Raw genomic sequence first — 12081 nt, 5'->3', positions numbered from 1 at the left:
TATAAATGTGTGCAATCCTGTCAATCTTCTGGCACATTTCAGTTGGCCAGCCTATCTACTATTATAAAATATTCTTTATTACTATGATTTTTACACTATGCTTTATTTATTTTTAACACCTAAAGGTTCACAGAAGCTTAAAGTTGGAAGATAAAGATCATTGAAAACATTCCACTCATTTTGCAAATGAGGAAACAAGTCAAAAGAGGTTATATGACTTGTCCTTTGTTATACTATTATTAGGAGCAGAGCTGGATTTAGTCACCTTGTCTCTTTGTTCTCATCCCAGTTGTTCATTCTGCCACACCAGTATGTCATACTTACTAGTAAACCGTATATGAAGCATAATATGTGAGCTGTTGAACAACATCAATGGGTACATTTGTGCTCTCAAATACACATATTAAAAACAACAAAATTCAAAACTATAATGTACTAATTTTCTATGGTTGCCATGATAAATCACCACAAACTTGGAGGCTTAAACAGAAGTTTATTTTCTCGTAGTTCTAGAAGCCAAGAGTTCAAAACCAAGGTATTGGCATAGCATGGCTTTACTTTTTCCAAAGGCTCTAGAGGCATACCTTTCATTGTCTCTTCCACTTTCTAGGGGATTCAGGTATTCCTTGGCTTCCTTGGTTCGTGACCATATCACTCCAGACTCTACCTCTGCCTTCACATGGTGGCCTTCTCTGTGTGTCTCTTCTAAGGATACGTGTAATTGCATTTATGGCCCACCCAGATCATCCAGGACAAGCCCCTCATCTCAGGATACTTAATCACATCTGCAAAGACCCTTTTTCCAAATTAGGTGATATTTACAGGTCCTGAGGATTAGGACATGGACATATATTTGGGGGATGACGGGCACCGTTCAACCCACTTCATACACCTTTGAAGTCACATGAATTTTATTTATTAAGAACCTTCAATAGAAGTAACATTTATTTTTAAATTATTCAACCAGAATTTTATAGCATGCCAGCTAATTTAGGAATTATTACAATTCTATAATATTTCTATCAATTACCTTTTCAACTTACTCACATGCTATTTAGCAACTTATTAGCTTTTTAACACAATAGTATCTTAGACATTCTAGACTATGTACTATATGATTTATGGCCTATGTTTATTATGAGTTAAAAGTCATCCTGCATGCTTTTTAATAATGTTCTTTAAGAACCTCATGACAGTGACACTAAAGGTTAAAAAGAGTTGGACATTTTCAACAGACACAGTACAAAAATCTAGCTTTAAAGTAAGTTATATTAACTTCATTTAGACCATTTAATTGTTGCTTTCTATATGGCAACTAAATTTTGCCCTACTGTGTTTGAGATCTGTTAGATAAGATCTTGAATGCTCTGATAGTATAATGATGATTTCATGTTTTATTTTTTGTTCTACTTATTTTTCATTCCAGCAAACTTTTTTATCTTTCCTGATTTTAATAAATGTTTATTTGTAACATGTATATATCTGTGGAATATACCAGATATGTGATCATTTAGTTTCTGCTTCTGTAGAAATCATTATTACTAGATGTGAAGAAGTTCTAGAAATCATTATTACTAGATATGAAAATATTCTCAGAGCTGGCTGGTTAGCTCAATTGGTTAGAGCATGGTGCTGATAACACCAAGGTCCAGGTTCAATTCCTTTACTGGCCATATGCCAGAAAAAAAAAAAAGATAGTCTAAATTCATTTTAGTCTTTAATTAAAAGTATATTACCATAATATACTTTCATAAATGAAAGAAGGAACATAACCAATATATAATTCTATTCTTCATGAAATTGTCATTAAAATTAAGTGAGATTTATTATACAATTTTAAGTTCTCAGTAAATGTTAGCCATTATCTATCATCATCCAATTAATTGATTTCTAAAGTAAGATGTATCTGTGTTCTCGTTTCAGCACCATAAAGGTAGAGCAGCCTCAGATTAAATCTGGTAAGACTATTTCATATAGATGGGTAATGTTCACTGTTACAATGCCCTCTTTTCTCAACTTACTGTGTAGGCTGATTGTTAGCAATTCAATATTGGGTTTTCCATGCCCATCTGTGTGTTTTTAAATTGATGTGTTTTTAAAACTTTAAGGCAATGTGTTTTTGTTTTACAAATGAAAAGTCAGTCTATATTAATTGAAAAAAGTAGAAAATGAGTTAATTCATCTTCAAACAGCAAAGTAACATTCGCATAATCTATTATTAGAATTCAAATGTTTTCTATTAATTCATTGGAACCCCAAATGTGAATTTCTGCTAGCTAGATTATTCATAGATTCTCTGAATGTAATGATGCCTATCATTTCTAAAATTCTTCTTGCTTAAAATCACAAACATGGAAACAACCAAAAGAATACGTCTCCTTGCCTCCAGGCAAGAATGCACCCAGATCATCCTAGTCAGATAGGCTGTCTGTATGTAAACCTGTAAAGGAACTCATATACCTGTAAATGACAAGGAAATGTTAGCTTCGAAATTATTTATAGAAGTAGTTTACAGGAAAGTCAGGGTATGGTAAATAACTTGTCACTTATGAGAATGGAATGTTCTATATGTTCGTGCCACAAAACATGTCTATTCTTATTCATTGTTTTTTGCTGTTGGTTAAACTGTGCATTTCATCCACAAGTAAGTCAACAGATGTTTAAATGAGAAATGTGTGTCCTTTCGTTACAGAAACAACCTCTTCCCCACCACTATCTATAGCCTTCTTAAATATTAAGCATTCCAGTTATAAGAAATTTGTTAGCTGTGATTACCTTTTCTGTATCCTTTTGTATCAGTTTTCATTCCACAAATTTTAGACAGTGCTACATTTACAAATTATGAATTATAACAAGGTATAGCTAGCTAAAGGTTATGGATATTTAACCATACACACATCTTTGATGATAGAAAGCACTAGAGGAGTATTGAATTAAATGGCTCAGATATTTCATGAGCTTTCAATAGGAAGAATAGCAATAGTAATTCCTGAAGCTCATTTGTGTAGAATTATGAAAAAAGTTATCTGACTTTTTTCTTTTTTATTAATTTTATTTGTAAAAATTATAATCTAATTTTTCAACACTTTATGAATATTTAATTGCAGATACCATCTGATAAATGTTGTAAATTTGTTCCCACATAATTGTGCATGAAGTAGAATTAGTCGCCATGATAGCCTCTTCTCTGTGATAATTGAGTTTCCATAGCCCAACTCTATGAACTGTTCTCTACATCCCTTAATTCATTAATGTGTGGATGAATGTAAGGTTTCCTTCCTGTCGATTCCAAATGTTTAACATTACTTGCCTTTTTTCCTTCTATTTTAAATGAGAGCCAACATTATGAACTCTGCACTTTACTGATTACATCAAAAGGCAAAAGAGAAACATATCTCTTGTCATGATTTGAGAGAATGTGGAGAAAAAACATATGTTGTGCTCAGATTTCTCTTCGTTGGAATATGGACTAAGGAAAGAGCAATAAAGTGCTAAAATACCTCTCTATACTTTCCTTGTGGTAGGTTAGAAATTGTTCAACTCAATATTCATTGAACCTTTGTGCATGACACACTGTAGAGAATAAAAAAAAATTAAGATATGATTTCTGTTTTCAGAGCTGAAATATAGTGTACCTACATGTTTATTTTTTAAAGCAAAATGTTATATACCTTATGGAGTCTACAGTAGGCTATTAATGTCCCTATGTATTTCAATGGGATATTGAGAATGGCCTTTTAGAAGAGGTGAGAGATGAAACAAGCATTTGAACTGTGAATTTTGACATGCAGATATGAAAGAAGGGCATTCCAAATACTTATAAACCTGAATGTAAAGGAATAGATTAAAGGGTTGTCAGAAAACAACAGGTTATTCATTCAACTGATTTGGAGTGTACAAGTAGGGAGGAGAAAAAAGATAGACAGTTTTATTTTTTGGTAATCCTGGAATGTCGGAACAAAGAGCTTATATTTACTTAAGTGAGCAATAAGGGCTGACATGATGAAAATCACACTTTAGAAAATTGACTTAGCAGTAATATATGTATATGTATTCAGAGTGATTCAACATGCCCTGAATAGGATTGTCTGAAATCCAGGTGATTGGTAACAATGGCCTGAATTGGAATGATGTCATAAGGAATAGAGGTGGGAAAAATTGGTTTTAGAAATACAACTGGGACTGGTCAATGGTGGACATTTTCCCACTTTGCTCTCTACTCATCCTGCCCCCTTCCCAAAGAAAAGAAATTTCTAATATGTTTGGATCATATTCAAAGATATACATTGGACCATGTTTCTAGTTGAGTAGTCTTTCACTAAAGGTCACAATCATGAGTACAACTTCCCCTTCCACTTCTTTTTCTTGTAAAAACAGGGTTGGAGCTCACTTGCACCTTTTTTTCAGTCTTCTGCAATACAGTCAGCCTTCATATCCGTGGGCTCAACATTTGCAGAGTCAATGAACTATAGATGGAAAATATTAGGAAAAAAACACAAAAAATAATAATACAACAATAAAAAATAATACAAAATTTAAAAATACAGTGTAACAGCTATTTACACAGCATTTACATTGTATTAGGTATTATAAGTAATCTAGAGGTGATTTAAAGTATACGAGAGTATGTGCATAGATCATATGCAAATATTACACCATTTTATATAAGGTACTTGAGCATCCACAAATTGTGGTATCCACAGCAGGATTGGGTGTAGTGGTCCTGGAACCAGTCTGCTGCAGACCAAGGGACAACAGTATAATACACTGTAATGTATTTAGTCTCCAGGAACCAGCCAATGTTTAAATGGGATTGGGGCTTAATGGACTCTCTTAACTTTAAACCTATCACCTTCTCCAGCCTCATTCTACCAGAGACCTCTGATTAGGGTTTTTACAGGCCAAACTAACATCATAGTCATAATTTTATATTCTATTTGGTACTAGCCACTTTCTTTTTCAAGAACCTCATGGTGAGGGATATTTATTTTATTTTTATTTTTTATTTTTATTTATTTATTTATTTTTTTAATTTTTTTAATTTTTTTTTTTTTTTTTTTTTAAAGATGACCGGTAAGGGGATCTTAACCCTTGACTTGGTGTTATCAGCACCACACTCTCCCGAGTGAGCCACGGGCTGGCCCGGGATATTTATTTTAATGGAGTATTTAGACATTTCATGAATTCCCTAAATATCATCTAATGGCACCCAGTCCCATTATCACCACTAACAGGTAGCTTCTACAGTCTACACACATTAGAGGCAATATAATTTATGTTTAAGAGTATTGTTTCTGGGCTGGCCCTGTGGCGCACTCAAGTGAGTGCAGCGCTTGGGAGCGCAGCGGCACTCCCACCACGGGTCCGGATCCTATATAGGGATGGCCAGTGCACTCACTGGCTGAGCGCGGTGCGGGCGACACCAAGCCAAGGGTTGCGATCCCCTTACCAGTCTCAAAAAAAGACAAAAAAAAAGAGTATTGTTTCTGGAGTAGGATTGCCTAGGTTATGTATGATACTGTCTCTTTTGTTACTGAGTACACGACTGTGGGAAAGTTATGTAATCTCTATGTCACAGTTTTCTCATCTATGAAATATAATGATAGCAACTTAATTCGTAGAATTGTGAGGATTAAATAAGTGTTAGACATAGTGTTTGTCACATTATAAGTGTTAAAAATAGCTATTGTGGTTATTACGGAATGTAGTAACTGACTAGATTTAAGAGTATCTTGGAGAGTTATTGATAATTCCTACAAAATTTTCTGGGTAGTTGAGATGACAATGATTTTATTTTATTACCAGGAATGGGACTTTCAGAAAACAAATGATTCATGGGTAAATGAAGATTATAAATTTGATTTAGGACTTGTACTTGAAATGGTGGAACATCATTCAGGTGTTGAAATATAAGGGTACTTCAAAAAGTCTATGGAAATATTCATATTTTCTTTTAATTCTATTTCAGGCCTAGAGACAGGGTTTAGACATGTCAACAATGCTGAAACCTGTAGTAAGAACTCTAAAATTTGGGAATGGATTTAATGAGCGATGGATATTTGCTGTGGGGTCAATAGTGTGCTAAATGTCTTAGAAGGTTTTTGTTTTGTTTTGTTTTGTTTTTTCTTTTCATGTGAATTATTTATTTGTTTGTTTGTTTGTTTGTTTGTTTGTTTATTTATTTATTTATTTATTTATTTTTCATTCTAAGATATTGCTGAGCAATTGGTGGGGGGGAGGGGAAAGAGGTAGATAGGGTGGGAGCAGGAGAAAGGAGAGGAGTGGCATGGTCAAGGCTCATGGCACCTCCTGCATTCTGGCAGGGGAGCCTACGGGGCTTCCAGCTGTGGCTCAGTCGTGGCTGGGCTGGATACACACTTAAGGGGGGTGCGTGGCTGAGGCCCTCAGCTCCCTACTGCCCCAGGTTGGGAGCCCGGGACACTTATGGCTGCGACCTAGTGGTCACCCCTGGGCTGAATGTGGACATCCGGGGGTGTGGCTGAGGCCCTCGGTGCCCCCCACCTCGACTCAGATTTTCATCTCAATTTTTATTTCTCATAAATACTTTTTTACGTAAGGAAATTAAGACACAATGAGGTTTTTTCTTAAAATGTCATGGCTGGGATCTACGAATAGCTACTAAAACATTATTAATAAATGACTTTAGCAAGATTACAGGCAGGGTACAGGATCATTATGAAAAAGTTGTATTTTTGTATATTAGCAATAAGCAGGTAAAAATTGGAAATTAAAATTTTAAAATACCATTTGCAGTAGCATCTAAAATATTAAACACTTAGGGATAAAATTAATAAAATATGAAGCAAGTACAAAACCTGTACAATGAAAGCTAGAATATATTGCTAAGAAAAAGTAACAAAATACCTAAATAAGTGGAGAGATATATTATGTTCATAGATTTGAACATTAAATATTCTTAAGTGTCAGTTGTTCCCAAACTGGTTTTTAGATTCAGTGCAATCCTGATCAAAAACTCAACAAGCTTTTTTGTAGAAATTGACAAGAGTTAAAAGAAAAACTTAAGGCAATTTAAATATAACAGAGTTTAATCAAGCACAGAATAATTCATGAATCAGAACCAGAACCAGAACCAGAATTCAGCCCCCAGATCCAGAATAGGTTAACAGTGATTCCAGGGATGCCATGTGGTTGGGTAATATTTATGTATAGAAAAAGGAAAGTAATATACAGAAAACAGAAGTGAGATACAAAAACAGCTGGATTTTGTTACAGCTGGGCATTTGCCTTACTTGAACCTGGTTTTAACAGTTGGCTGCCTATGATGGGCTGAGATTCATCTACTTGTTATAGGAGTAGGTTCATTCTGTTTACACATTAAGTTAGGTTACCATTACTATGTCTGGAGAAACATTTAGGCCAAACTTAATTTAACACAAGCTAACCTAAAATTTGCATGGAAATTCACAGGACCAGAATATCCAAAACAGTTTTGAAAAAGAAGGATGAAGGAGCCAGGATAATTCAATGAGGAAATGATAGTCTTTTCAACAAATGCTGGAACATTTTGATCCATATGCAAAAATTAAATCTTTGTGATGGTGATAACACTAAGGTCAAGGGTTTGGACCCCTGTACTGGCCTGCTGTCAAAAAACAAAAAAGTTAAACCTTGACCCTTACCTCACACATACAAAAATTAATTTTTCGTTATTCATAAATCTAACTGTAAAAGCCAGAGCTAGAAAAAAAATGAGGAAATCTTAGTAACCTTGGGTTAATCAAAGATTGCATAGATAGGACATAAAGAAAATAAACCATTAAGAAAAACTCATTAAACTGGACTTTATCAAAATAAGAAATTTCTGCTCGTCTGATAAAAAAGGAAAAAGACAAGCCACAGACTTGGAAAAAAAATGTTTGCAAAACACATATCTAATAAAAGGCTTGTATCCAGAATTCTCACAACTTAAGAAAAAAGCAAGCTTCCCAATTAAAAAAAAAATTTTTAATGGCCAAAGGATTTGAATAAATACTTCACCAAAGAAGAAATACAAATGACCAACAAGCACAAGAAAAGATGTTCAACATCATTAGTCATCAAGACAATGAAAATTATACCACAATTTGATACCACTGCGATCATTAGCATGACTAGACTTTAAAACACAACTAAGTATGGGGCAAGGTCGTCAATTAACTGGAATGTCCATACATTGCTGATATGAATACTGAATCATGCAGTCACTTTGGAAAACAGTTTGTCAGTTCCTTTGAAGGTTAGATATACACTTACTATATGGGTCAGCAATTCTACTTTACCCAAAAGGAAAGAAAACATATATTCATACAATGACTAGTATGTCGATGTTTATAACATCTTTATTTATAATAGCCCTGTATTAGTCCTTTGAGGTTGAATATAACAAAATACCTGAAACTGGGTAATTTATAAAGAAAAACAACATTTATTGCTTACAGTTTCTGAGACTGGGAAGTTCAAAGTCCATCTTGTGGTGGCGACAGCGACCCAGGAGACTCATATTGCAAGATGGTGGAAGCAGAGAGAGCAGAAAGACAGACAGACTCTCCTCTTTTAAAGCCCTCAGAACCATGTCCATGACCACCATTTTTAATCCATTCACTACTGCATGGTCCTACAATCCAATCACCTCTTCAAGGCTCCACCTTTCAATTACCATAATAAGATTTCTCACCCTCTTAACAGTTTCAGTGGGGGCTAAGTTTCTAATACATAAAACTTGGGGGACACAATTCAAGCTTCAGTGAGTTTTGGGGGGACAATCCAGTACAAGCCCCAAACTGAAGACAACCCAAATGTGTATCAACTAGTGAATAAGTGAACAAATTTTGCTTTATACCTACCATGAAATCCTACTCAGCAATAAAAAGGAACAAGCTAGTGATACATGGAACAACATGGCTATATCTTTTAAAAAGCATTATGTTAAGGGCTGGCTGCTTAGCTCACTCAGAATCTGGTGCTGATAACACCAAGGTCAAGGGTTCAGGTCCCCATACCAGCCAGTTGCAAAAAAGAAAAAAGCATTATATTAAATGAAGAAAGTAAACACAAAAGACTACATACTGTTTAATTTCATTTATATGACATTAGAAAAAGGACAAAACTAATGACACAAATCAGATAACGGTTGCCAGGAGCCAGAGTCTGGGATGAAGGAATTAACTGCAAAGCAGCACAGAGAGTTTTGGAAGGTGATACAAATATCGTGTATCATGATTGTAGTCATGGTAGCATGACTGTAAACATTTGTCAAAACTCAGATTTATACACTTAAAATTGGTGAATTTTGTGTGTAAATTACATTCCAGTAAGGCTGGGTTTTTTAAAAAATATGTATTATTTTTTAGAGCAGTTTTAGGTTCACAACATAACTGAAAGTGCAGAGATTTCCCATATAACCCCTGCCCCCACACATGCATAGCCTCCCCCATTATCAACATTCTCCACCAGAATGGTACATTTGTTACAATTAATGAACCTACATTGACACATCATTATCTCCCAAAGTCCATAGTTTATATTAGGGTTCACTCTTAGCCCAACCACTTTTTAATTCCTTCACTGAATCCCTGGTCCACGTTTACTCTTGGGGTTGTGCATTCTATATGTTTGGGTAAATCTATAATGACATGTATCTACCGCTACAGTATCGTACAGAATAGTTTCATTACCCTATCATTTTACTGTCGGTATCATTTTACTGTCTCTCTAGTTTTTACATTTTCCAGAATGTAATACACTTGGAATCACACAGTAAGTAACCTTTTCAGACTGGCTTCTTTCATTTAGTAATATACATTTAGGGTTCTTCTGTGTCTTTCCATGGCTCGATAGCCCATATCTTTTCATGCTGAATAAAATTCTGTTGTCTGAATATGACACAGTGTATTTATCCATTCACCTACTGAAGGACATCTTGGTTGCTTCCAAATTGCTGCACTTATGAATAAAGCTGCTATAAAAATGTGCTGGTTATCATATGGACATAAGTTTTTAACTATTTTAAGAAGACATCACAGTGCATGATCACTGGATCTTACGGTAAGAGTTTAGTTTTGTAAGAAACTTCCAAATGGTTTTCCAAAGGGCTATACCATTTTGCATTCCTACCAGGAATGAATGAGAATCCATTGCTCCACATGCTTGCCAGCGTTTGCTGTTGTCTTCGGTGATGTGGCTAAGACCTTTGGCCCACTGTTTCATTGGGTTGTTTGTTTTCTTATTGTTGAGTTTGAGGAGTTCTTTATATATTTTGGATAACAATTCTTCATGACATGTTCACTGCAAGTATTTTCTCCCAGTCTTTGGCTTGTCTTTTCATTCTCTGGATGGTGTCTTTCACAGAGCAGAAATTATGAAGTCCAACTTAGCAATTCTTTCTTTCATAGAACATATCTCTATTTTATCTAAAATATTACTGACTCATGGTTATATAGACTTTCTCCTATGTTACCCTCTAAGAGTTTAATAGCTTTGCATTTTACATTTGGATATATGATTCATTTTGAGTTAATTTTTGTGAAGGGTGTAAGGTCTGTGTCTAGATTTATTTTTTTGCATGTGGATATCCAGTTTTTCCATACTGTCTTTTCTCTATTGCTGTTGTTTCTCTCTCTCCTCTTTTGTCAAAGATCGTTGACATTATTTATATAGATCTATTACCTGGCTCCCTATTCTGTTCCATTAATCTGTTTGTGTATTCTTTCACCCATACCACACTGTCATGTTACTGTAACTTTATAGTAATTCTTGAAATTAGATACTGTCAGTCCTGCAGCTTTGTTCTTCAATATTGTGTTGGCTTTTCTGGGTCTTTTGGCTCTCCATATTAACTTTAGAATTAGTTTGTCGATGTCTATAAAACAATTTGCTGAGATTTTAATTGCAATTGCACTGAATCTATAGAACAATTTGGGAAGAACTGACATCTTCAAAATATTGAGTTTTCTTATCCATGAAAATGGAATATCTCCATTCATTTAATTCTACTTTGACTTCTTTTGTTAGAGTTTTATACTTTTCCTCATATAGATCTTTCACATATTCTGTTAAATTTATACCTAAATATTTCAGTTTTAGGTGTGCTAATGTAAGTGATTTTGTGTTTTTAATTTCAAATTCCATTTGTTCATTGCTGGTGTATTGGAAAATGATTGACTTTTTCATATTACTCTTGTATCCTGCAATCTTGCCATAATGACTTATTAGTTCCAGTTTTTGTTAATTGGTTCAGATTTTCTGCATAATGATTGTGTCATCTGCAAATAAAGACAGTTTTATTTCTTTCTTCCCAATCCGTATACCTTTTATTTCCTTTCTTGTCTTATTGCATTTACCATCAACTTCTATTATGATGTTGAAAAGCAGTGGTGAGAGGGGACAGCCCTGCCTTTTTCCTGATCTTAGTTGGAAAGTTTCAAGTTTCGGTATATCATTAAGATGATGCTAGCTGTAGGATTTTTCTAGATATTTTTTTTCAAGTTGAGGAAGTTTCCCTCTATTGCCAGTTTACTGTGAGTTTTTTATCATGAATGGATGTTGGATTTTGTCAAATGCTTTTTCTTCATCCATTGACAGGATCATGTGGTTTTTCTTTGGCAGATTGTTGATGTGATGTATTGCATTAATTGATTTGCAAATGTTGAACCAGTCTTGCATACCTGGGATAAATTCCACTTGGTTGTGGTGTAATTTTTTTATACCTTGTTAGATTTGATTTGCTAATAATTTATTGGGGATTTTTACATCCATGTTTATGACAGATATTGTCTGTAGTTTTCTTTTTCTGTAATATCTTTGCTTGTTTGGGTGTTAGAGTGATGCTAGCCTCATAGAGTGAATTAGGAAGTATTCCCTCTGCTACTATATATTCTATATTCTGATATTGTAGAGAATTGGCATAATTTCATTCTTCAATATTTGGTAGAAATCACCACTTGGGACTGGTGATTCCTAAATTGGAAAGTAATTAATCATTGATTTAGTTGTTTTATTTTCTCAATTTTTAACATGTATTTATACATATTTGAGGGGTACAGTGTATTGTTTCAATATAAA

General features: G+C 34.3%; 1 non-coding gene across 1 annotated transcript; it reads left to right on the top strand.

Moving 5' to 3' along the window:
- The first annotated feature begins 1600 nt into the window (after positions 1-1600).
- Positions 1601-1673, top strand: TRNAI-GAU. Its single transcript has one exon. It is a non-coding gene; the product is annotated as a tRNA-Ile (tRNA).
- Positions 1674-12081: the final 10408 nt, after the last annotated feature.

The sequence above is a fragment of the Galeopterus variegatus genome, unplaced genomic scaffold (genome assembly GCF_000696425.1).
Source record: "Galeopterus variegatus unplaced genomic scaffold, G_variegatus-3.0.2 Scaffold16877, whole genome shotgun sequence".
Taxonomy (NCBI): Eukaryota; Metazoa; Chordata; class Mammalia; order Dermoptera; family Cynocephalidae; genus Galeopterus; species Galeopterus variegatus.
The sequence above is the reverse complement of the archived record's forward strand: the minus strand, read 5'-3'. Positions and strand labels throughout refer to the sequence as shown.